General features: G+C 44.7%; 1 protein-coding gene across 1 annotated transcript in view; it reads right to left on the minus strand.

Annotated features, from left to right (window-relative positions):
• ADGRB1 (adhesion G protein-coupled receptor B1) overlaps positions 1-3,061 on the minus strand; it is a 568,132-nt gene extending 565,071 nt beyond the window's left edge. The window contains exon 1 of the mRNA XM_067467249.1: positions 1,107-3,061. The gene's annotated coding sequence lies outside the window, so the exon portion shown is untranslated. The remainder of the gene's footprint in view (positions 1-1,106) is intronic.
• Positions 3,062-27,875: the final 24,814 nt, after the last annotated feature.

Genomic DNA, 27,875 nt, shown 5'->3' on the forward strand with positions numbered 1-27,875 from the left:
GGGATGAAGCCCCCAGAAAGAAAAGAAAGGGGGGCTTCAATACTTCCCTTCCCAGAGGAATCCGTTAAATGCCTACAACATAAAACCAGAGCCTGTCTATGAGCCCCTGCGCTTGTCTGGGCAAAAATGGCATTCTTGGTGGAGCATGGCAGCTCTAGCTTCCATAAGACGTCCTAGGAGATCAATGGGACTCCTTGGGAGTAAACCTCATTGGCTTGAGAACGGGAGCCTTTGGGAGAAGGCATCTCTGGTGGCTTTCTTGAGGGTCTGCTTCCCAAAGTGCTTAAACTGGGTGGTGCTTCTAGTATGCTCCCTATCAAGTGTCTGTGGGATGAAGCCCCCAGAAAGAAAAGGAAAGGGCAACTTTTATGTGGGGGGGGGGGTGTCAAAAAATTGCTGTCTCCGGCCTCTTTCCCTTCCATCTCTCCTAAGAAATATTTGAACTGTGGAGATCGGAAACTGGGAAAACGCATAGCGAGAGAAAGGAGATTTGCCCAACACGAATGGTCACTCCGGGGTTTACTCAGGAGTAGATCCCATTGGAGTCCAAGTGGCCCTTTCCCAGATGCAGGGAACCCTCTAAGGTTGGACCCGAAAGCTTTGTATTTGAGTCCAAGTCAAGGTACGATGGGGGATTGTTTGGGTTGGTTTTCCAACTGGACATTTCTGATAGGGTGGGAAGGTCTAGCTTTCCCGTTTCCCCATCTTTCCCCTTCTGCGGGTTTTAGAAGGTCTGTCCTCGGAGAGTGGACCCTTCTCTCCCCACTCCCAAACTCTCCTTCCCTCTTTCATCTCACCAAAAACCCAAGTCAGACACTTCCAGAGAGGCTCCGAAACAACTCGATTTCCTTTCCCGAAGTTCGAACCGAGACACCGGAATATATTTATATGTATTGTGACAGTGATGGATTGAAGACCGCGGAGGAACTGAGTGGAAACTCCCGTCAAATGGGGAAAAACACATTCCCACCTTTCCCGAGGATATTCCAAGGCGCTCTTATGGGGCAACCCTTCCTTCTCCTCCCGCTCAAGTTGGACCCGCCACGGAATCCACGCCCAAAGAATCCACTCCGAGAGAAATCACGATCAGGAGGGTCTCCTCTTACCTTGCTCTCAGGCGCCTCCGGGGAATTATCTCCTCCTTTCCCCCAGTTGGATCCAATTCCAAATGGAAACGATCCACAAACCCAGAAGTAAGAAAATGGCCATTGGCGAAGGGAAGAAGAAGAAGGGAGGTCAATCAATCCGCTTGCCTTCTCTCTCTCTCTCCCTTTCCCAATCCACGCGTGGAAATCAGGAGAGGATAGTCCGAGCGGGAAGAAGAAGAAGGGCGGTCAATCCGTTTGCCTTTCTCTCTCTCCCCCTTTCCCAGCACACGCGTGGAAATCAGGGGAGAATAGTCCGAGCGGGAAGAAGAAGGGAGGTCAATCCGCTTGCCTTCTTTCTCTCCCCCTTTTCCAATCCACGCGTGGAAATCAGAATAGTCCGAGCGGGAAGAAGAAGAAGGGAGGTCAATCCGCTTGCCTTCTTTCTCTCCCCCTTTTCCAATCCACGCGTGGAAATCAGAATAGTCCGAGCGGGAAGAAGAAGAAGGGAGGTCAATCCGCTTGAATTTTTCTTTCCCCCTTTCCCTATACACGCGTGGAAATCAGGAGAATAGTCAGAGCGGGAAGAAGAAGAAGGGAGGTCAATCCGCTTGAATTTTCTCTCTCTCCCTTTCCCAATCCACGCGTGTAAATCAGGAGAGAATAGTCAGAGCGGGAAGAAGAAGGGAGGTCAATCCGCTTGCCTTTCTCTCTCTCTCCCTTTCCCAATCCACGCGTGTAAATCAGGAGAGAATAGTCCAGGCGGGAAGAAGAAGAAGGGAGGTCAATCCGCTTGAATTTTCTCTCTCTCCCTTTCCCAATCCACGCGTGGAAACCAGGAGAGGATAAAACACCGTCATGAAGGGAAGGCAAAGCCAAGGAAACTTTGTCCCCGAAGGCTTCCTTGGGTGTTGGACTGGAGAGGCAAAAACGGGGGGTGAATTGGAGGGCTGGGAAGTGGGGATGAGGATGAGGGGAGAAGAGGAAGGGTGGGCTCTTGAGCAAAAGGAGAGGAAGCGTCCCTGAATTGGGGATGATTAGATCCAGGAGGCAAACTGAGGCAGAAGCTGATTTCTCCTCTTCCTTCCGGAGCCAAGATCCATCCAAGGTTGGTCCAAAAAAATCAGAATCCCTCTTCTTCTTCCTCCTCCTCTTCTTCCTTTCCCCCCTCAGTTCCGGCTTCCCTGCCTCTTTCCTTCCTCCCCAGTTGTCACTGGACGCGGGTCTGTGTAGCCGGAGGCTGCATTCAGGATTACATCAGGCTTTTATAAGCTTTCCTGCTCACACGTTCGCGAAAGAGAGAGAGAGAGAGAGGGAGAGGGATGGCTTGGAAAGGAAGGAAGGAGGGAGGGATGGAGAGAAGGAGGGGTGGAGGAGAGAGGAAGGCGGCCAGGAGAGAGCTCTCTCTCCCTCTCTCTTCCTCCCTCGCTGTGTGAATGAGTCGCGTTGGGCGAGGAAACCCGGATCCCCGTCTCCCTGCGTAAAAAGCGCCTTTGTGGGCTGGCCTCGCGCGACTATTTCTTCGCCACCAAAATAATAAACGAGCGAGACAGCAGTAAGTATGGACCAGAGGGAGGAGAGAGAGGGGAAAAGAGCCTTCTCTAGATTGCTTCCCACCCGGAGAGAACTTTATTGCAACCCAGAGAGAGAGAGAAAGAGGCGACGGAAGAGAAGAGGAAGGGGAAGAGAGGGAAGGGGGCGGGCGAGGAAGGGGCAGACAGTCACACGCACACACTGATGCACACGTTAGTAACGTTACACGTTAACTACACACTCATCTTGGCACCCAGGCACAAGCTGGAAGGCTCATCCCCAGCTCAGGGCATCTCCATCCTCTCCAGATTGCAAGGAAGGAAAAAAGAAGGGAAAGGAAGGAAGGAAGAGGAAGGGGAAGAGAGGGAAGGGGCAGAGGAAGGGGCAGACAGCCTCACGCACACACTGATGCACACGTTAGTAACGTTACACGTTAACTACACACTCATCTTGGCACCCAGGCACAAGCTGGAAGTCTCATCCCCAGCTCAGGGCATCTCCATCCTCTCCAGATTGCAGGGAAGGAAAAAAGAAGGGAAAGGAAGGAAGGAAAAGGGGAAAACGAGGGATGTGTGTGGGGGGGGGAGAGTTCTCCGCAGCCGGTGGCGAGAAGAGGAAGAGGAGGAGGAGGAAAAGGGAGGAAGGAGCTGGGTTGGGGGCGATGCAGAGGCGAGGAAGAGGAAGGATGGATGGAGGATGGAGGATGGAGGCGAGGGCGCACGGCTCGGCACCCTGCCTCGCTCCGGATGCCTTTGGAAAGCGCAAAAGACTAAGATCGAGGCTTGGATATTTGGAATTAAACCTTGGTGAGGATGTGGGTAGCGAGGTAGGGGGCGTGGGACCCCCTCCGTGACCAGGAAAGGAGGAGGCGTAACCCCCGCGGAGACGGAGAGGAGGAGGCGGGTGGGTTGCGCCTCGGAGCGTGTTTTGGAGAGGCAGCCAAGGCGCAAAGAGAGGCTCCTTCCTGCCTCCGCTGCTCTGAAGACCCAGACCTTCCCTTCAAGGCCACGCAAACCCACTCGCCCCCCGAGGGAGAGACACGCCACCCACGGGGTCTCTTGCCCACCATCGCCTCTCACCCTGCTTGCCACTCGTGGCTTGCTTCATCCCTCTCCAAATGGGATCTATGTCAGGCATCCTCAGAGGTTGTGAGGGCTGTTGGAAACTAGGCAAGTGAGAATGTATTGTCCAAGGCTTTCATGGCCGGAATCACTGGGAAGCTGTGAGTTTTCCGGGCTGTCTGGCCATATTCCAGAAGCATTCTCTCCTGACGTGTCTGGTCATGTTCGAGAAGCATTCTCTCCTGACGTTTCGCCCACATCTATGCCAGGCATCCTCAGAGGTTTGTGAGGTCTGTTGGAAACTAGGCAAGTGAGAATGTATTGTCGAAGGCTTTCATGGCCGGAATCACAGGGTTGCTATGAGTTTTCCGGGCTGTCTGGCCATGTTCCAGAAGCATTCTCTCCTGACGTTTCGCCTACATCTATGCCAGGCATCCTCAGAGGTTGTGAGGTCTGTTGGAACCTAGGCAAGTGAGAATGTATTGTCCAAGGCTTTCATGGCCGGAATCACTGAGTTGCTGTGCGTTTTCCCGGCTGTCTGGTCATGTTCCAGAGAAGCATTCTCTCCTGACGTTTCGCCCACATCTATGCCAGGCATCCTGAGAGGTTGTGAGGTCTGTTGGAAACTAGGCAAGTGAGAATGTATTCTCGAAGGCTTTCATGGCCGGAATCACTGGGTTGCTGTGAGTTTTCCGGGCTGTCTGGCCATGTTCCAGAAGCATTCTCTCCTGACGTTTCGCCCACATCTATGCCAGGCATCCTCAGAGGTTTGTGAGGTCTGTTGGAAACTAGGCAAGTGAGAATGTATTGTGGAAGGCTTTCATGGCCGGAATCACTGGGTTGCTGTGCATTTTCCCGGCTGTCTGATCATGTTTATATGTCTGTGGAATAATGTTCAAGGTGGGAGAAAAAAACTCTTGTCTGCTTCAGTCAAGTGTGAATGCTGCAATTGCCCATCTTGATTAGCATTGAATAGCCTCGCAGCTTCAAAGCCTGGCCATTGCTGCCTACACAATCATAGAATCATAGAATCCTAGAGTTGGAAGAGACCTCATGGGCCATCCAGTCCAACCCCCTGCCAAGAAGCAGGAATATTGCATTCAAAGTACTCCCAACAGATGGCCATCCAGCCTCTGTTTAAAAGCTCCACCACACTCTGGGGCAGAGAGTTCCACTGCTCAACGGCTCTCACAGTCAGGAAGTTCTTCCTCATTTTTGGAGGCATTAGCTGGACCTGATTGATTCATGTCTGAATTTCCCCTGCTTTTAGAGTTTTGCTTTGTACTTACTGTCCCGATTTTAGAGGTTTTTTAAAATACTGGTAGCCTGTTCATTTTCATGGTTTCCTCCTTTCTGTTGGAGTTGTCCATATGCTTGTGGATTTCAATGGCTCCTCTGTGTAGTCTGGCATTGTGGTTTTTAGAGTGGTTACTTCTTCAGAGGAGAGCAATCACAAATCTCAATAAAATAGTGAAGAGTAGAGACATCACACTGGCAACTAAGATCCGCATAGTTAAAGCAATGGCATTCCCTGTAGTCACCTATGGATGAGAGAGCTGGACCATAAGGACGGCTGAGCGAAGGAAGAGAGACACTTTTGAGTTGTGGTGCTGGAGGAAAGTTCTGAGAGTGCCTTGGACTGCGAGAAAAGCCAGTCCATCTTCCAGGAAATAAAGCCCGACTGCTCATTGGAGGGAAGGATACTAGAGACAAATTTGAAGTACTTTGGCCACATCATGAGGAGACAGCAAAGCCTAGAGAAGACAATTATGCTTGGGGGGGGGGGGGGAGGAAGGAAAAGGTGGTTAAATCAAGGTCCCAACTCTTTTGTGGCCACTCTGAGACTTATCTTCTTCCTCTCTAATGTACACTAAAATAAACTCTATTGATTACTACAGGTTATCTCTCACTGACTCACAAACGTTTGGAATATCAGCCTGTGGATGGATAGTGTCCCTGTGTCAAAGGGGCAGAGATGAGGCTGTCTAAGAACAATATTTTTGAGAGGTTGAGAGACTCAAAGGCCAAAACTGATCATCAGTCCCAATTAGAGAATCAATTCTGAGGGGTTGGCCTCCACATTGGCACAGATATATAGAATTCAGGTGAGTATGACCTATCAAAGGCAGTGGAATCATAGAATCATAGAGTTGGAAGAGACCTCATGAGACATCCAGTCCAACCCCCTGCCAAGAAGCAGGAATATTGCATTCAAACCACCCCTGACAGATGACCATCCAGCCTCTGTTTAAAAGCTTCCAAAGAAGGAGCCTCCACCACACTCCAGGGCAGAGAGTTCCACTGCTGAACAGCTCTCACAGTAAGGAAGTTCTTCCTCATGTTCAGATGGAATCTCCTTTCTTGTAGTTTGAAGCCATTATTCCACATCCTAGTCTCCAGGGAAGCAGAAAACAAGCTTGCTCCCTCCTCCCTATGACATCCTCTCACATATTTATACATATTGGCTATCATATCTCCTCTCAGCCTTCTCTTCTTCAGGCTAAACATGCCCAGCTCGTTAAGCCGCTCCTCATAGGACTTGTTCTCCAGACCCTTGATCATTTTAGTTGCCCTCCTCTGGATATATTCCAGCTTGTCAATATCTCTCTTCAATTGTGGTGCCAGGAATTGGACACAATATTCCAGGTGTGGTCTAAGCAAGGCAGAATAGAGGGGTAGCATGACTTCCCTAGATCTAGACACTATGCTCCTATTGATGCAGGCCTAAATCCCATTGGCTTTTGTAAGGGGGTAGTGATGCTGCGTTAATGGTGTGTATGTATTGCCTAATCTGCTGTCCACACACATCACACAAAGACCAATGAAGCCTGTTCCCATGGAGTTAAGTCAAGTGAAGCCCATCAAGACAGACTCTTGAAAGACTCAAAACGGCACAGCTCTTTTTGTGAGGATCACCCTCCTTATCTATTGCTGATATCCACTACTTTGCAGTGAAATGATTTATGGATTTTCCACCAGCCTGCTCCTCCTGCTTTGGATTATCAGCCTGTGTCTGAGGAAGGGCGATGCTTCTCAGAGAAATAGGCCTCCCTTTCTCCACAATGTACAAAATTGCACCAAAGGCACAAAGAAGAGCATTTAGGCCAGAATCCTGATAGTTTGCCCTACATATGTGTAGAAAATGGAGCACAGATTTGGCCTCTTGGAGTTATATAGCATTTGAGCAACACTGCCATCCAATTTGGTAATGAAGTAGCAGAATCAAATACAATTTTGTATCTCAGTGAGCAATGGACATTCATGCACAGCATGCACATTTTCATTCACAATGCTCAACCATGAACATTTTGGTCTGATGAAACATGGCTGTAGAATACAACCCCTTCACCCACAGGATTGATATACCAATGATTTCACCTACCTACATAATGTCTAGGAACTGCCAAGGTCTTCCAGCTGATTCTGTCATGAATGACTTTTCAATAACTTTAAAGCATGGTTTCTTTTTATTGCAATTTCCAGTGTGAGAGGGTATATCAGATTACAGAAAAGCATTTAGACATTAGACATACAGACATACAGATTCTATGCAACTACATTGGATTTACAATTACATTTGGTTAACTAACTAACAAACAAAGGGGAATTACATTTTCACTCAACATTCACACACATGTACACGCATTCATCCACATGCATCCAAAATATTACCATATCCTTTTCTCCCTCCTTGGAGAAGCACCTGTTAGGCCAGACCTTTCTTTCCTGCAGCCTGCCAACATATAGTTTCATAACTTACATAATGCCAAAACTTCAAAATGCTGAAATGCCAAAAACTTTTTTCCCTAAGCACAATGCCAAGGAGCAGATCTCTGTTTTCCATACAGCAGAACCTAACTCCGTGCACAAAATCTAAGACTCCAAAAGCACACTTCTTCCTCTTCCCTTGAGAAAGAAACCCAAAGTGACCAGAATAATGCTTTCCCATAGCATATCTGCCACCCTCCATAGGGACACTATCTCTCTCCTTCCCATAGTGGGTGATACAGACTCCTCAGGTCTGCCACACTTTGAGCGTTATTAGACTGAATCTTTTATAGGAATATTCCGCTAATGTAGTCCCAAAGTTGTAAATTAATGATAGACATCTTCCATCCTGGATCCATCTCAGTTTCCTGGCCAGATGTAGACTCTTCTTGATTAGTGTTGATCTTATGTTGACTTCCTTCTTAACATTGTAAACATTTCTGTTATCACTCTCCCAATTCTTATCAGAGTTTACTTTTCAATTCTTACTAGCAGGTTTTAATCACAGTCCAGCAAACAGGTAGTTATTGCAGGCCTTAATATTATACTGGTGTTTCCAAAATTATTAACTCCATGCATCCTTTTCATTCTTCCATTCATTCCCGCACATCATATTAAATCCACATTTATTAAATCTGCAATGATATTTTCATGACAATTCTATAGTATGTTTCAATTGGAAGTCACTTTGGAGGGCCCAGCAAATACATTGGGAAGATGCCTCTTTAGGAATTTTTGAAGATCTCCAGGGTGACTCTATGATAACTTTAAGCAGAAGATATTCATTTCAACAGTCTCACATTTCCATTGTAAGGTCATAAATGGATACAGGAATTGTACTCAACTCAGGAGTGTGAAGCAGAGCTCCAAGACAAGATCACTCTCCATGGAGCTCAAGAAGAATACTTTGTCCAAGGAGATATCATGTGTGTTTGCAAGGGTTCGTGGCCATCTCAATAGAGAAAAGGCAGTATTGAACACAACTGACCTTCCTTCAGTGACATCATGACAAAACAGAACAAGTTGTCTCACTGTTGATGGTACTCAACTTTGCAACTCTGTATTGTGGTTTCTTCAAGTAGCTGACATAAGAAGGACAGGCTCTTATTAACAACAGAGACATCAAGATGTCCATAATGCCAATAGCTTCAATGGACATAAGGGCTGGGACCATATATTGAAAAATGGAGTTATAGAGTTATGCTCATGGAGTTCAGTAAAATCACTATGTTGGCTAGTAGTGAAGTTATAGAACTAAATGCATTTGTACATCTCGCTGAGAGCAGAAGACATCCATGTGCAATGGACATCCATGTGCAAAAGACATCCATGTGAAATACACAAATGTCTCTCACAATGCTCAATCATGGTTAGTGGCCATGTCTGTGGAACTCTGACATTGGTGGTATGCCCTCTAGTGTAGAGTGCCCTTTTCAGATCACTGCATCAATGCATGGATATGAGGAAGCAGCTACAGCATAACCGTTGTAGCTACATATCAAAATATATAGCACAGCTTGACAAAAGCAGAATGTGACTACACCTCCCAGAATCCCCATTAACAAGAATTTCCCCAAAAAGTCATTATTCCAAGCTTGGGTTTTCTCACCATTCAGGATGCAAGTTGATGGCGGGTTGTTTTTGCTGCTCTGTGAATTGCTTTTGCAAAACAGGGTGTCTCATTTGAGAAGTAACACTTTTGCCAGTCTGTGCCCTTGGCACAGTGCCCTACTCCCAGCCCCCTAATTCTGGGTTTGCGCTTTCCTTTCAACTTTACCCTGCTATTTCCCCCTCCCCATGCTCAATTAGACCGGCAATTACATGGTCCACTGTGTGCAGAAGAATACAGGCCTGGGCACACAATAATAAAGCAAAGCACACCCATAACACAAAGACTTTGCCAAGTGATTCAGAGCCTGGATGCAGAAGAGAAGCCAACGTCCCATCTCATTGGCTTGGGGCAGAAGGGAGGAAACGGAAGGTGGGGTGGAGTGGGTGGGGCTGGGAATCATGGAAATGTGTTGGTGAGCTTGGAGCAACAAACAAATGCATGCCCTGCATGACAAGAATGTCAATAGTGTTGCACTTTCTTTAGGGCATTTCTTTGGCTATAAGAGGGGTGTTCATTAAAGATTTCCCCTGACCCACTTCCTGTGGACTGAGAGCAATGAAACTTGGCACAGTTATAAGTCCGTCTCTATATAGGTGCCACCTAGGGACACACACTTCTCCCATCTTTTTAAGCAACTGTAAACACCTTGCTTGTAGAAGTTGACAGGTTTCTCCAAAAGCTACTTTGTGACTTTGGAAATCAGAGGCTCGTCATCTGAAAATGCTTGCCCTTCAAAAATAACTTCATTGTTGGAAAGATGTGCGAGTCCAACGGTGCGAGGTTGGGTGAAGAAGAGGGATGTGGGAGAATTTCCAAGTCACAGGAGCATGCTTCTTCCATTTGGGCAACAGGTGAGTTGTGAACTGGGGCATTGTCTTGCAGAAGGTGGCATGCCACATTGACTCTTGTTTTGGATGGCCTCCCGCAATTTCTGCAGCAGTGAAGCCTAGTATGCCCCAGTAGTCATGGTACCCTTTGCTAGGAAATACATCAATCCTACTCCATGCTGGTCTCAAAAAACTGTGAGCATGACCTTGCCTGCCGAGAGTTGAGCACGTGCCTTCTTTGGAGGCAGTGAGTCACAATGCTTCCATTGCATCAACTGGACTTGAGTCTCAGGATCATAGTGATGGACCCAGCTTTCATCCTGTGTGGAGCTGGGTATGTTTAGCCTGAAGAAGAGAAGGCTGAGAGGAGATATGATAGCCATGTATAAATATGTGAGAGGAAGCCACAGGGAGGAGGGAGCAAGCTTGTTTTCTGCTTCCCTGGAGACTAGGACACAAGGGAACAATGGCTTCAAACTACAAGAAAGGAGATTCCACCTGAACATGAGGAAGAACTTCCTGACTGTGAGAACCGTTCAGCAGTGGAACTCTCTGCCCCGGAGTGTGGTGGAGGCTCCTTCTTTGGAGGCATTTAAACAGAGGCTGGATGGCCATTTGTCAGGGGTGATTTGAATGCAATATTCCTGCTTCTTGGCAGGGGGTTGGACTGGATGGCCCATGAGGTCTCTTCCAACTCTTTGATTCTATGATTCTATGATCAGTCTGTTGAAAACATCCTCATGGTTTCCATGGCACATCATTGTCAGTAAAGCCTGAAAGCATTGGACTCGTTCCTGCTTCTGGAAAGTGGTGAGTAGCTGGGGGACCCAGCGAGTGGATACCTTATGCAGGTGAAGATGGTCTTGGGTCATGGAGCCCACACTAATTATGTCATTTTGGGCTACGTAGTGAATGGTTGCCCCACCCGCAGCCAAGCAAAGCTTAGGATGCGGGAGGGCATTTTGAATTACCCCATGAAGGAGGCAGACTTGGTTTGGGCCAGGTAGTTGCTGGCCCATGCATGTGAGGGGGCGGAGCAGGAAGTTGGGTGAGGCTGCTCTGTTCCTCTCTTTCAGTTTCCTTTGGACGGCGTGACCCACCCTCCCTCCCTATGGACAGTGTGAGTATAGACTGGTCGCACGTGGGCTGGGTAGGAATTTTTCCCCCCAAGTTTGCATTGGGGGTTTATTCGCCTACCTCATACTGTTTCAGATGGGTGTGGTAATTGGCTTTTGGGTGGTGTTATTTAGGTTTCCTTGAGTATTAATAAGTTTCCATGGCATGTTAAAGGTGAAATGGTTATGGTAGGCACCGTGGCACCCCCGCCTTAGGGGGTGAAGGGTGGACTCCCACAAAAGTCCCCAGAAGTTTTCATAAAATGGGAGCTACCCTTGGGGCTGGATTGAGGGTTCTCACTCTTGAAAAACTCTGAGGTTTGGGAGGGAGTGCCCTCAGGATGGCCTTCCAACTATGATCGGCCGAGAGGTGCAGACAAAGAATTTTGCTTGGCCCTCGGGATCCTTGGTGCACGCTTGTCCTTGGAGGTGGTCAGAGGGAGTGACACCTGGCCCAGGGACTAGGCTCACGAGGTGGCCATTCAGCCATGAGTTATATGTTGCATTTTTACAGATTTTCCCTCTACAGCTTACTGCAAATTCTTTCAATAAATAGGTCAGAAAATGGCCCTTTAGATCCATTTTCTTGTGTCTGACTCTTTATTTCATGGTGGGGGTTCAAACACGCTATCTTCCAAAATGGCAACCTCCACTTGCTGGATGATGTGTTCAGCAATAGCAGAGTGGGGCCACCCTGGAATTGGTGTTGTTTGCATCGAAGTCCAACCACGTTGGAATCGATGATGCCATTTCTTGACTACATCATATGATGGGGAATCCTCACCATCAACCTTTTTCATTTAATCGAACATCTCATTTGGTGTGTGGTCTTTCAAGGAAAGGAACTTCAGGACTGCTCTGTATTCCACTGGATTCATTCTCAAACCTCCTAGCATTTCAGCATCTGTCACATCAAGACTGTTCTCAGTTCTGAGTTGTAAATTGGCATGTAATCTATAGAGACTTCTATCATACATGTGCAGTTTTAGCATCCTGTGATAAATAGATGTCAGTCAGGGGAAATCTTTAATGAACGCTGTTCATATCTCACAAATCTCTGCTGTCATTGGGGGATATTCCCACCCTTGACTCTTTGAATTAGCAGATGCACCACAGCAATATCATAGAATCATAGAATCAAAGAGTTGGAAGAGACCTCATGGGGCATCCAGTCCAACCCCATTCTGCCAAGAAGCAGGAATATTGCATCCAAATCACCCCTGACAGATGGCCATCCAGCCTCTGTTTAAAAGCTTCCAAAGAAGGAGCCTCCACCACACTCCGGGGCATTCTCTGTGTTCAATTCCCTTGGAGAACATGGGGACAAAACAGAATGGTTTAAAAAGTTTTAAAAGTTTGCAAATACATATTTATAGTCATTCCTCCATAACTATAGAATTGGCACCCAGCAGTTCCAATATCCACAGTTTGAATTTACTCAGCCCTCTAAAATTACAGATTCTACATCCAGCAGTTCCAACATCCACAGTCTGAAAAATAAAAAAAGATCTAACAGCAATTCTTGATTTATTATTTATTATTTTATTTATGTTCATCCTGCCTTTCTCCCCATAGGGACTCAAGGCAGCTAACAGTAGTGACATGACACAATAAAATAGAAATTAAAAACAAGACAAATGCAAATACATGAGAATATAATTTTCTTAACAAAAACAATTTAATATTTGTGTTAAAATACAATTAAAAACCCAATTAAAACACAATTAAAATTACATCTAAAAACCAGACTTCCCCTCCCAAATCCCATGCATAACGTCCGCACGGGACTCCGCTTAATACACCATTGTATATAATGGGACATGAATATTCATGGATTTTGGTATTGAGGGATGGGGGATACTGGGCCCAAACCTCACACATACCAGCCCCACCGTACTTATTTATTATTCATTCTACCTAGTCTTTGTATTTTTGATTCAATAAAGAAAGAACATAATACAATAGTGATGATAATGAAAACAAGCAAGATTTTTGACATATAATATTACAACTGCAGAGCTGCAGTCTACCTACTACTACAAACTATAAACCTAATCATAACATGAAAACCAAACACACACACACAGAAAGAACTAAACTAGCAAATAAACAAGAAGACAGTTCTATAAATCTCACACTCACTATCCCCTGGTTTTTACCACTTGTTATCCTACTCCCTTTGAATTTATTTATTTTAGTTATTTACTGCATTTATATACTGCTTTCCTCACCCCCGAGAGGGTCTCAAAGCGGTATACATCAAATAATGGCAAGATTCGATGCCAACATAGAATGAAAAACATCTTAATGTAACATTATACTCACATAATCCAGAATGACAATGGTATTATGAAACCATACTTCTGTATTTGGTAATTAATAAATCCTGCAAATTGATAATTGCCTCTATTGTGGTTTTGAAAAGATAGTAAACTCTCTATTTTGGGAAGTCAGGATATTATACAAGACAGTTACTTACTTACTTAGTTGGGCAATCCCTCATTTTCCGAGTAGGATAGTCTTCCAACATTGGTGTACTGGCAGTCCGTAGGGGACTGTGGAGCCCTATTCTTGATCTGCATGTTCTACCACAGTGAGGACATTGGTTTCAAGGTAGAAGGAGGTCCTGGTCAGGGTTGGCTTGATGAGCCTTCCTCCTGGCACATTTCTCTCTTTTGCCCTCCATCCGTGCTTCTTCAAATTCTGCAGCACTGCTGGTCACAGCTGACCTCCAACTGGAGCGCTCAGGGGCCAGGGCTTCCCGGTTCTCAGTGTCTATGCCAGAGTTTTTAAAGTTGGCTTGGAGTCCATCTTTCAATCTCTTTTCCTGTCTTCCAACATTCCATTTTCCATTCTTGAGTTCGAAGTAGAGCAACTGCTGGTCCAGTGGAGTTAATGGCAGAGGACCATCGCTTCAATGCTGGTGGTCTTTGCGTCTTCCAGCACACTGACATTTGTCCACCTGTCTTCCCAAGACATTTGCAGGATTTTCCGGAGGCAGCGCTGATGGAATCATTCCAGGAGCTGCATGTGACATCTGTAGATAGTCTATGTATAGCAGGGTTGGGTGGACAATAACTTTATAAATAAGCACCTTGGTATCCCTATGGATGTCCTGGTCCTCAAACACTCTCTGCTTCATTTTGGCCTGCATCAATAGGAGCATAGTGTCTAGATCTAGGGAAGTAATGCTACCCCTCTATTCTGCCTTGGTTAGACCACACCTGGAATATTATGGCCAATTCTGGGCACCACAATTCAAAGAGATATTGACAAGCTGGAATGTTTCCAGAGGAGGGCGACTAAAATGATCAAGGGTCTGGAGAACAAGCCCTATGAGGAGCGGCTTAAGGAGCTGGGCATGTTGAGCCTGGAGAAGAGAAGGCTGAGAGGAGATATGATAGCCATGTATAAATATGTGAGAGGAAGCCACAGGGAGGAGGGAGCAAGCTAGATTTCTGCTGCCCTGGAGACTAGGATGCAATGGAACAATGGCTTCAAACTACAAGAAAGGAGATTCCATCTGAACATGAGGAAGAACTTCCTGACTGTGAGAGCTGTTCAGCAGTGGAACTCTCTGCCCTGGAGTGTGGTGGAGGCTCCTTCTTTGGAAGCTTTTAAACAGAGGCTGGATGGCCATCTGTCAGGGGTGATTTGAATGCAATATTCCTGCTTCTTGGCAGGGGATTGGACTAGATGGCCCATGAGGTCTCTTCCAACCCTTTGATTCTATGATTTTATGATTCATTCGGGAAAAAGCTGCACTCGCAGAGCTCAGGGGGTGTTGTATTTCAGTGTCAATGTTGAATGTAAGACTTTGACCTGTGGCCAGGGACCATAGGAAAAGACAAGACAGCAAGACCTCCGTAATTGCAGAACCCAAATCCACAGTTTTGCTTCCCCAAATCTGGCAACAAATGGTCTCATTTGCTATTTGCTTGGCTCTTCAGGCAATTCTATGGCATGGTTCCACTGGAAGTTACCAAAGAATTGCACTGAAAAACCTAGCAAATGTCTAGAGAAGGTATCTCTCTAGGAATTCTTAGGTTCTAGGAATCCTTAGGGTATGCTGGAACAGGAGTAAGCTAATTTAATGAGGTGCAGTCATATCTGCTGCTTCAAGTAACTGCTGCTCCAGCTGGAAACACATCCTGCAAAGATATGAGAGTCTGACTCCATCAACGATCTAAAACTGCTCTTGTTGTCATTGTCTTTGTAACTACAGTCTTGTATCGGGTGCTTGAGATGCATCTGTTATCAAAAACCAGACCCCAAAAGGATGAACCTCAGAGTCCAGGCCTCCATAGGGAATAATAAGAAGCCTGCATTGACCTTCTCCCTAGTTTCAAGCTACCTTTCATTGAACTTCCCTAGAATGTTGCAGAAGTGCTATCCATACCTTGGCCCTCAGGGGACATACATTTATATATAATCCCTTCACAATGCCTTGAGAAGATACATTGAACATATAATGTGCTTTAGGAAGAGCCGCGGGACTTCTCCCCATATGATCTGATTTTATTCCTGGGAATGTTTCCTCACCTCTATTGCAAAATTGGACCCCCAATGAATTCACCCACACCCTCATCACCCATTTGTCTACCTGCCTGGCACTTATTGTATTAACTGGAGCAGAGATATCAAAACCCATTTCAGTCCATTATCTCCCCCCCCCCCCCCCCCCACATTATTCCTTTCTGTTCTTGCCCTTCTCCTGGACAAATCAGTAAACAGACACAAGCCTTCAAAATAATCCAACAACTATTTATTAAATTTCCCACCATGACCAGATCCAATAAGACAGACAGAGCTCCTAGACCTATCAGAGAGTGTGACGGCGCGTCTGGCCCCACTTGTATGTGAATGTACAGTAGAATTGTTTGGCTATCTACTGCTTTCTATCAATGTTGTTTACATCTGCTGAACTGCCTCCCCTGCTTAATTGTCTGGCTCCTTCCCTTCCTGGGGAAGAGGGCAGGGCTTTCTTTTCATTCTACCATCAAACATCTCAGCAGATGGACGTGAGAAGGGCTTAGCTCCAAAAGCCTTCAGATAAGTTTTCTGGCCCAACCTACCTATCCGAACGTATCTCGGCCTATCAGCCCACCAGGACCCTAAGATCTTCTGGGGAGGCCCTGCTCTCTATCCCGCCTGCTTCACAGGTGCGGCTGGCGGGGATGAGAGACAGGGCCTTTTCTGTGGTGGCCCCTCGGCTATGGAACGCCCTTCCCATGGAGGTAAGATCAGCCCCCTCGCTGATGGTGTTCCGAAGAAGATTAAAAACCTGGATGTTCGAACAGGCATTTGGTTAATCGGTGCAATGAATGTGATGATTACAGGAATGGTAATATGGACGACGAAACTGGATCACGATTTTAGTCATGAGATGCATTGGGTTGTTATTGTTGTATCAATATTGTGTATTATGCTTTTATGGTTTTAAATTGTATATTGTTGACTGTTGTACCTTTGTTGTAAACCGCGTTGAGTCGCCTGTTAGGCTGAGAAACTGCAGTATACAAGTAAAGTAAATAAATAAATAAATAAATTCAGTTAAGTCATCTTTCTTCACCAATTCTTAAGTCTGTACTCTTAAAATTCATTCTTCATATTCAGCTCACCTGGACGATGTTGTGGAATCTTAAGTGCCTTCAAACCAGTCCCTTGGCATCAAGAGGAAGACTTTGTGCCTTAAATTATAGGTCATTGGGCTGGGGTTGTGAATGCTCAGGCATTCACAGCCATTGAGAAAGAGGGAACTTGGAAAGCTTCTCAGCTGCAAAACCCCTTGGACCCAAGACTCCAAAGACTGTAACATATTTTATCTTTATCCCTTTTGAATATCAAGTTTATGCCTAAGGAAGATAACTCATTGTGAACAATAAAGACTATTTCGAGTTATCTATAGTGTCTTGGTCCTTGGAAGTTCCAGTTCTCTAAAGAAGGGCAAGAAGCAACCCCCTGGGGAGAGGTGTCACATCCATATTTCTTTCACTAAGATCTATAGACCCCAGAACAGAAAGTGGGACAGAAAGTGGATCCTAGTTGGTACAACATTGGACTAATGTTTGTGATAGCTAAAATCACAAATCATACCAACACTAAAGAACGGATGCAGTTTGACACTGTTTTAACGGTCACAACTCAATGCTGTGGATTCATGGGGGTCCTAGTTTTTCAAAGTTTTTATCCCTTTCTGCCAAAAAGTGCTAGTGTCTGACCAAACTATGTTGTTCATTCGTTCAGTCATCTCCGACTCTTCGTGACCTCATGGACCAGCCCACGCCAGAGCTCCCCGTCGGCCGTCACCACCCCCAGCTCCCTCAAGGTCAGTCCAATCACTTCAAGGATGACATCCATCCATCTTGCCCTTGGTCGGCCCCTCTTCCTTTTGCCTTCCACTTTCCCCAGCATCATTGTCTTCTCTAGGCTTTCCTGTCTCCTCATGATGTGGCCAAAGTACTTCAACTTTGTCTCTAGTATCTTTCCCTCCAGTGAGCAGTCGGGGTTTATTTCCTGGAGGATGGACTGGTTGGATCTTCTCGCAGTCCAAGGCACTCTCAGAACTTTCCTCCAACACCACAGCTCAAAAGCATCGAAAGATCCGCCTAGTCAAAGCCATGGTATTCCCTGTAGTCACCTACGGATGTGAGAGCTGGACCTTAGGGAAGGCTGAGCGAAGGACCAAACTATACCTCCCTTGATTGTATAGCATTGAGTCATAGTGGTTAAGATGGTGGCTAACCGCTTTAATTCTACAGTGTACATGCGCTCTTGGTTAAGTACATTTAACTGAGGAACTTCTATTGGTGCATCCATCCCCAAATCTGTGTTGTTCGGAGCATTCAGCCTATGCTCCGATCATCCACAGAATGGATCTTTTTTCTGACAATATGCCTGAAGCCCATTAACATAAATTTGGAGTTATGATTGTGACCACGGTGTCAAAATCATGACAAAGTAGTGGTCCTGAATATGTGTAAAAAACCCCACCATGTGCAAATTCTGAGCAGAATCAGTTCCATACTGTGAGCAGTTTTGGGGAACAGCCGTCTTGAAAGACTTTCTCGCAGCAGGAAGAAAATTGTTTCAATTACTTGCTGTTTCTTTCAAGAAGGAAATTAGCAAAGAATTACAGCCCTAGCATAGAAGGGGTTATTTTGTAATGAATAAGCCTCGCTAGCTAATTTTGCTTTAGCCTGGCATTTCAAGGCTAGGAAGGGACCAAAGGAACCAATTTAGCTGCTCTCCTTTTGCTCGTATTGTTCTCATTGCTACGGGAGCATCACTGGGGTTGGTGTCATCCAGTCTTGTAACTCCTGATGTCAACCCATGAATATTTCCCCACACCACTCCATACCACAATATTATAGCTAAAATACCCCTGAAACTGAAAAAAAAAATCCCAGTAATTATAACCCCCCCACCCACCAACAACAAAAGCAATAGTGCTTGCTTATAATATGTTGCAGATGGAACCACATAAATAGAAACATCATTGTCATTGGGTTGTTGTAGGTTTTTTCGGGCTATCTGGCCATGTTCTAGAGGCATTTCTCCTGACGTTTCGCCTGCATCTATGGCAAGCATCCTCAGAGGTAGTGAGGTCTGTTGGAACTAGGAAAAAGGGTTTATATATCTGTGGAATGACCAGGGTAGGACAAAGGACTCTTGTCTGCTGGAGCTAGGTATGGATGTTTCAACTGACCACCTTGATTAGCATTTGATTGCCTGGTAGTGCCTGGAGCAATCTTTTGTTGAGAGGTGATTAGATGTCCTTGTTTGTTTCCTCTCTGTTGTTGTGCTGTTCTAATTTTAGAGTTTTTTTTAATACTGGTAGCCAGATTTTGTTCATTTTCATGGTTTCCTCCTTTCTGTTGAAATTGTCCACATGCTTGTGTATTTCAATGGTTTCTCTGTGTCATCTGACATTCACACCTAGCTCCAGCAGACAAGAGTCCTTTGTCCTACCCTGGTGATATAAAGTGATATAAAGTTGCATGTGAGAAATTAATGCATGAATGGTGTGTGTATGTGTTCAAATCCAGTTTCCTTTAAGAACATTAGGAAGAACTTCCTAATTGTGAGAGCTGTTCAGCAGTGGAACTGTCTGCTCCAGAGTTTGGTGGAGAATCCTTCTTTGGAGGCTTTGAAACAGAGGCTGGATGGCCATCTGTTTGGGATGCTTTGAACGTGATTTTCCTGCTTCTTGGCAGGGGGTTGGACTGGATGTCCCATGAGGCCTCTTCCAACTCTAGCATTCTATGATTCTAAGATGTGGTAAGAAAACTATGGTCCATATATAGTCCTCTGGTGGTTTCTTAGCTCTCCCCCCACCCTAAAAAAGTTCAATTTTCCCCAATTTTTGCAAAAAAATAATTCCAATGTTTTGCTCCCCAAGTCTCCCCAAATGTGAAGTATGAGGTGCAGAAGAATATTGAGGCTCTGAAGACATTTCTCAAGGAATACAGTTGGGCTCGATGTTGTCCCCAAGAGTCACCCATTCCCTGGAATTTCTATAATCTCAAGAGGCATCTAGCATTGATGGTTTGGCAAATGTTTTCCTTTTTCTTGGCAAAATAATGTTAATGGCAATTTTTGCTGCATTCCCTATCCCTTTGGAGATTTTTCAGGACATGTTGACTGGCCGTATTCCTCTGCCCCTTCCTAAAATGTCCCATATGTCACGTCATTCCAGGGCATTCTGCTCTTAGGGGATGGATGGCCAAATAGCCATTTTTAAAGCAGTAATTGGACGTGGGCAGACATTCACTATTATGTGTGAGTCATCCTAAAAAGGTGTTTTAAAAAAAATAGAGTGGGATATACATTTTAATTAAATAAATCATCCACTTAGAATACAGTGAAGCCTCATGTCTTCTTTTTCTGAGCCTTACCTAAGAGTGGTGTGTGTGTGTATGTGTGTGTGTGTGTGTATGAGTGATTTGCCCTTAAAAATCGAATTTAGCATTTTTAAAAACTGTTTTATTAATGGAATCATGGAGACGTAGAGTTGGAAGAAAGCCACCTAGTTCAATCCCATTCTGCCATACAGAAATACACAGACAAGGTAATCCCAACAGATAGTCATCCTGCCTCTGTTGTTGACGTTGTTGTTGTTTCTGCTCCACTCTATTTCTCAACCTGCGGTCTGTGGACCATCAGTAGTCCACAAAAACTAAAATATGATCTGTGGCCTTACCATTGCTAGACCACTGCAATGAGAGCGATTGGTCTCACAAAACCCTCTTATAGTGCCTAGCAGGCTTGGGCAATCCATGGTTCTAAATGGTTCTAAAGTACTTGCAAAACTAAAGTTCTGGTGGTGAAAATTTCAGAACTCTAACAAAACTCTCAAAATTTCATAATAAATGGCAGTTCCTAATTGGTTCTGTCATTAAAATCACCAATAATGAAATAATAATTAAATTTTGAAAGTTTTGTTAGAGTTCTGAAATTTTCACCACCAGAACTTTAGTTTTGTAAGTACTTTAGAACCATTTAGAACCATGGATTGCCCAAGCCTAGTGCGTAGGCTTATTAAATATGGTTTTCTGTGGGCCAGCAGATGGTGACTATTGGATGGCATATGTTATGTATCAGAAACTAGAGCTGACGTGGTCTATCCAATGCAGTGCCCCGAATCAGTACCCCAAATAAACAAACCAAATTGAAAGTTGACCAAAACCTGATTCGTAAACCCTTTTGGTACTAATGTTGGAGAGTGGTCCCTGGTCAAAGTGGTCCCTGGTCAAGTGGTCCCTCATCAAAAAAGGTTGGGAACCACTGCTCTAAAAAAAGATACCCATAAGGCTGTTGAAATGCCCACAAAGATGGAGTTTCTCGAACACTTCACAGCATCATACTCCACTGCCGAACAGTTCTGATCATTAGGAAGTTCTCTCTAAAGTTTAGGTAGAATCCCTTTTCCTTTTATTTGAACCCATTGTTCCAGGTCTTGCTCTCTGGAGCAGAACAAGTACATTATATCCTTTCAGATATTTAAATCTGGTTATCATGTCCTCCCTAATTCTTCTCTTTTCCCTACCAAATTTTTAAAGCAACTAGCTATATGTAAGGTTACCATCAATGGAGTCTGAAAAGTCTTATTTATTTATTTACTTCACTTGTATACCGCTCTTCTCAGCCAACGGCGACTCAGAGCGGTTAACAACCAGTATCAACAATACAGTACAAAATCATTAGTCATTTAAAACAGTAATATCAATTAGTTAACATCAGGACATCAATACAACAATACAGGAAAACAACAATCCATCACGTCTCATCAATAGAATCAGCATCCGATCTCATTGTCCATTAATCCATATTCCAGTAATCAATCAATTGCACTGCTTAGTTGAAAGCCTGTGCGAAGAGCGAGGTCTTCACTCTCTTCCGGAATGCCAATAAGGAGGGGGCCGATCTAATGTCTGTAGGAAGGGCGTTCCACAGCCGGGGGGCCACTACTGAGAAGGCCCTGTCTCTCGTCCCCGCCAGGCGTGCTTGTGAGGCCGGCGGGACTGAGAGCAGGACCTCCCCAGACGATCTTAACGTCCTAACTGGTTCATAGGAGGAGATGGTTCAGACAGATAGGTCGGGCCAGAACCATTTAGGGCTTTAAAGGCTAAAGCCAGCACTTTGAATTGTGCCCGGTAGCAAATTGGCAGCCAGTGGAGCTGGCGCAACAGAGGAGTTGTATGCTCCCTGAGTGCCGCTCCTGTTAACAACCTGGCTGCCAATCGTTGGACCAATTGAAGCTTCCGAGCAGTCTTCAGAGGCAACCCCACGTAGAGAGCGTTCCAGTAGTCTACACAGGATGTCTTATTCTGGGAGTCATTCATAATTTATCAGCTGACCCAACCAGCATTTGGATCAGGACTCTGAACAGGGAGGTGCACAGAATTTAGTCAAGTAAAATAAAAGAATTCAGTTTAAGACATCACAACTGAAGATAAATCATGGTTGGCACATGACAGACCTGTCAAAGACAATGTCCCTATAAAAAGTTGTTACATTATTTTACTTTTCCAAGGCTAAGATGGTGGCAATGGGGAATAGATGTGTGATAGATCGAATCACAGGCAGTTGTTAACCAAATGAGTGATACTGACAAGCTAGAACGAGTCCAGAGAACGCCAACCAAAACTATCAAAGCTTTGGAAGCCAAGCCTTATGAGAAGCAGCTCAGGGAGTTGGGTACGTTTAGCTTGAAGAAAAGAAAGACTGAGAGGGGAGGTGACAGTCATGTTTATTGGAAAGAATGCTTCATTGAGGAATGGGGAAGCTTATTTTCTGCTATGTCAGAGACTGGGACACAATGGGACAATGGATTTAGATTTCAGGAAGAGAGTTCCCCTAAACTTTAGGAGTGTTATAGTTCAACATATGATTGTGTCTGATGTCAATGGGGATGAAGGTTTCTCTGGGCCTGAGTCAAGCCCAGGCCTTGCTGCGAGGCCCGAGGTCTCTCATGAAAGGAGTGCTTCCCCTGCAGATTCACAAGGTCAAATTCCTGGGAGAGGCTCACAGCAGTCTTTCTCTGAGAAACTATTTTCTGAAGATGATTTGTCAGGTACAGAATTTAATGAGGGTAAGCTAGAAAGCAAGACTTTTGTAAACTGAGACAGTTCTTAGGATTGGAGAAGGTCAATCCGTCTCATAGAATCATAGAATCAAAAAATTGGAAGAGACCTCATGGGCCATCCAGTCCAACCCCCTGCCAAGAAGCAGGAATATTGCATTCAAATCACTCCTGACAGATGGCCATCCAGCCTCTGTTTAAAAGCTTCCAAAGAAGGAGCCTCCACCACACTCCAGGGCAGAGAGTTCCACTGCTGAACGGCCCTCACAGTCAGGAAGTTCTTCCTCATGTTCAGATGGAATCTCCTCTCTCGTAGTTTGAAGCCATTGTTCCGCGTCCTAGTCTCCAGGGAAGCAGAAAAAAACTTGCTCCCTCCTCCCTGTGGCTTCCTCTCACATATTTATACATGGCTATCATATCCCCTCTCAGCCTTCTCTTCTTCAGGCTAAACATGCCCAGCTCCTTAAGCCGCTCCTCATAGGGCTTGTTCTCCAGACCCTTGATCATTTTAGTCGCCCTCCTCTGGACACATTCCAGCTTGTCAATATCTCTCTTGAATTGTGGTGCCCAGAATTGGACTCAATATTCCAGGTGTGGTCTAACCAAGGCAGAATAGAGGGGTAGCATGACTTCCCTAGATCTAGACACTATGCTCCTATTAATGCAGGCCAAAATCCCATTGGCTTTTTTTGCCGCCACATCACATTGTTGGCTCATGTTTAACTTGTTGTCCATGAGGACTCCAAGATCTTTTTCACACGTACTGCTCTCGAGCCAGGCATCCCCCATTCTGTATCTTTGCATTTCGTTTTTCCTGCCAAAGTGGAGTATCTTGCATTTGTCACTGTTGAACTTCATTTTGTTAGTTTTGGCCCATCTCTCTAATCTGTCAATGAAGGGTTTTCTGGGCCTGTGTCTGATGTCAATGGGGATGAGAGTTTCTCTGGACCTGAGTCAAGCCCAGTCCTTGCTGAGAGGCCCGAGGTCTCTCATGAAAGGAGTGCTTCTCCTGCAGATTCACAAGGTCAAATTCCTGGGAGAGGCCCACAGCAGTCTTTCTCTGAGAAACTGGTACAGAATTTAATGAGGGTAACCTAGAAAGCAAGACTTTTGTAAACTGAGACAGAGTTCTTAGGATCGGCGAAGATCAATCCGTCTGCTGGAAAAGAAAGATAAGAAATCCATATCTGGTTGTAAGGGCAAGTGGAATGCTTTCCTTTCGGTTCTTGGGACAGGAAAAGCTTTATATTGATGCAAACGAAAGGTTTGAGCTCAGTCTTATCAACAATGGAACTTCATGACAGTCTTATTTTCAAATGGATTTCTAGTTTCATGTTCCAAGTTTTGCCAGGTTCCTGTTTCATGTATTGGAGTTCCATGCTGTGGTGTTCTCTGGATTTTGCATCCTTGGATCTTGTGTTTTTTTACCTTTGTACCTTGAAGTTCATAGACTATATTGTATCTCTGAACTATACTGTTTTGGACTATACTGTTTTGCCATTTTTACTGCTTTGTTTACATCTACCCTTCAATAAACTGCTTACTGATTTTACTTTACTGGTGTGGTGTTTAAGGACAGAGGTGTTCCTGCTCTGGGATACAATGACAAACTCTCTGATGAGTAGAACTATTCAACAATGGAATCTGCTCCTGTCTGGAAGTTGGGTGGAGTTTCCTTCTCTGGGTTTTTCTTTTAAAGCAGAGAATAGATGCCCATCTGACAGGATTATTCTGATTGTGGATTCCTGAATGGCAAAGGTTGGAGTGGATGGCCTTTGTGGTCTCTTCCAACTTTTTGATTCTCCAATTCTCTGACTGATGGCACTATCTTCTAAGCATAGGGAATTGTTAACTAGGATTTCTCCATGGATGTGCTTGAAATCTGGTAGATGTTATCTCCACAGATGGAGTAACGAAGAAATATAAGTGTCATCTAATGGTATTTTAAAACTTTTAAACAGACTTAAACCTAGCATGGGAATATTCCCTTTTTAATCCAACCATTTAAAAAAGTAGACAGCTCTGTTGTGTCTGTTGCGTTCATAACACTTGCCCACTGAACAATATGGGTTTTTAGGATTTCATTTTCTGACTCTTAAGATATGAATTCTCCATTTACACAAATGAATTACTTGCAACTATATTCTGACAATTTATGGCTTTATCTCCACAGAAGATACAATAGCAACTGTCATGTAAATCTGCAAAAAAATTGAGAAAGAACTTATAATGAACACTTTCCTTGAAAAAAGAAAAGAAGTTAAAGGATCCAAGCAACAACTCCCATACCCATTTCTTTGACATGTATACCCTCAGGAGGTTCTACTATTGTTTCAGAATTATTCCAATTTAGTTAGAGGGTTATTTTAAAAAAGTTAGAACAACTTCTGAATTTTCCATATTGGTCCCTGGAGAGTTTTAAGATTTCTCTTTACGCTCTGATCCAACACGGTTTGTGTTAATTCAGGCTATTACTGAAGTTTTCCAAACTTGGATTTTAGTTGGCTCTGGCCATTAGAGCTCACAGTCCTCACCCTGAATTTCAGAATTTATCTCAATGCCCTCTATGAGTCACCAGGACCCTCTTCATGCCTGATGTTTTTTCAGTTTTTCAGCTGCAGGTGGCAAGGCAGGATATTTGAAGTAGAAAAGCGGCTGCAAGGATAGAAGCATTTCTGTAACAGTTGAGCTTCAGGAGCTCTAAAATCCATGTTTTCCCACATTTTGCCAATAAAAATAAAGGCATGCATGGCCCACTCTATGAATGACACTACACTGTAGAATTAATGCCTTTTGATACCACTTTAATTGATATGGCTCAACAGTATGGACTTCTAGGAGATGTAACTTAGTGAGGCATCAGACTTCTTTTGCAGAATCATAGAATCAAAGAGTTGGAAGAGACCTCATGGGCCATCCAGTCCAACCCCATTCTGCCAAGAAGCAGGAATACTGCATTCAAATCACCCCTGACAGATGGCCATCCAGCCTCTGTTTAAAAGCTTCCAAAGAAGGAGCCTCCACCACACTCCGGGGCAGAGAGTTCCACTGCTGAATGGCTCTCACAGTCAGGAAGTTCTTCCTCGTGTTCAGATAGAATCTCCTCTCTTGTAGTTTGAAGCCATTGTTCCGCGTCCTAGTCTCCAGGGAAGCGGAAAACAAGCTTGTTCCCTCCTCCCTGTGGCTTCCTCTCACGTATTTATACATGGCTATCATATCTCCTCTCATCCTTCTTTTCTTCAGGCTAAACATGCCCAGCTCCTTAAGCCGCTCCTCATAGGGCTTGTTCTCCAGACCCTTGATCATTTGAGTCGCCCTCCTCTGGACACATTCCAGCTTGTCAATATCTCTCTTGAATTGTAGTGCCCAGAATTGGACACAATATTCCAGGTGTGGTCTAACCAAAGAGGAATAGAGGGGTAGCCTGACTTCCCTAGATCTAGACACTATGCTCCTATTGATGCAGGCCAAAATCCCATTGGCTTTTTTTGCCGCCACATCACAAAAGGTGATGCAGAGAAGGTTCAAAATTTTGCAAAGCTATTGTGTGATTTCAGTTCTGCTAAATTCATGGGCTTGGTTAGCCCAGAGTGTCTGGATCATCCAGAAGGCCAAATCAGACACAGTCTGATTTCCTCATAACAAAGCTACTCTCATAATTCCTTAGTGCTGAGTCATGACAGTTCAAGTGGGATCCAATTGCATTAATCCTATGGTGTAGATAAGTGGTTCTCAACCTGGGGTCCCCAGATGTTTTTGGCCTACAACTCCCAGAAATCTCAGCCAGTTTACCAGCTGTTAGGATTTCTGGGAGTTGAAGGCCAAAAACATCTGGGGACCCCAGGTTGAGAACCACTGGAGATGCACCCCTTGTCTATTTTCTAGAATCACTATCCAAGAATGTTACCTCAAATTGTTTTATGTCCAGGATTTCATTTCACTTTCTAATTGGTCTGTTCCCAAAGCAGACAAAGTATAGGCCTGAAGACAGAGATGCCTCCTAAAACTATTTCTGTGGCCTTTGACTCCTTCTTGCCCCTTGCCTCATTTTCTTCCAACTCCTAGCTTTCTAGGGGTCTTCTCTTCAGAGAATGGGTATTATCACAAGAATGGTCACATTGAATGGAGGAAACTATGGGCTCACCTATATGTACCACATAATCCATGGATAGAGTAGCAATACAACAAAGTGGCCCCAGATGTGGCTACCCTCTCTATGCCCATCTTGTAGCAAGAACTGTTGTCTCCAAACCTACACGTGAATCCTTTGGCTGTCTGAAATACACCTCTATAGTTGTGCTGCCTAGAGTAATGGCATGTGCCCTTTCCACAAAAACTTTGAACAAAGCATCCTCAAAAGGGAAAATGATGAAAAAGGAATGCTGATTTACAGACAGAACATGAAACTGAGGGAGAGAAAGGAAAAATATGGAAATGATGTGATCCAGTGTTGGAAAATGTGAGCTGCCCTTGTGTCAGTGCTCAAACAAACATATGAGAAGTCTTTGTATCCTTGACTTGCTGCTTAGTTACCAAGACATCACTCAGAAACATCTCCTACTCTATGCAATCCATAGGCAATATTCAGTACCAGCAGCCAGATTGTGTGAAGGAGGTCCATATACCTTCTGATCATGGGGAAGAGAGGATGATACTTCCACTCTATTGAGACAGGCTGTGACAATATGTTGCTTCTGATTGTGGCAGACTTGCTTGCTAGTGGAAAGGATGGAAACATCAACATCTGTACACCATGATTAGAAAACCAACAGACCACCTGATCTAGCTGCTGGTGATGAAGGTGTACTGAGATGACATAGCATTGCTAAATACAGTCTCATTACAGACATGTAACACTAGGTGATCCAATCCAACACCATTCTCCCAATGCAGGAAGACATGGGTATGTTCCAGCTTGTCCATATCCTTCTTGAATTGTGGTGCCCAGAAGAGGACACAATATTCTAAGTCACTGGCTTTTCAGATGCAGGAATGGAACCATTTGTGTAATCTCTAAAGCCCTTTGCAATCCAACTTTTCTGTGTCACATTCCTCAGGTTCCCAAGAATGGGATATAATATTCCCCAACCTGTGTTGTCCTTTACCAGAGAAGGGCACTCCATTTCCTCTCTCCTGCAGTGAAAAATCAGCTTGATGAGAGGCATTTTCAACTGAAAAGTTAATAATGGGGGGAAAATGAAAAAGCCTCTTTTTTTACACTGATGTGGGAGCCACCAAGCATCACTGGATCTAAGAGAGCTTGAAAATTTGTTCACAGTGGCATAACGGT

Source organism: Anolis sagrei, chromosome 4 (genome assembly GCF_037176765.1).
Source record: "Anolis sagrei isolate rAnoSag1 chromosome 4, rAnoSag1.mat, whole genome shotgun sequence".
Taxonomy (NCBI): Eukaryota; Metazoa; Chordata; class Lepidosauria; order Squamata; family Dactyloidae; genus Anolis; species Anolis sagrei.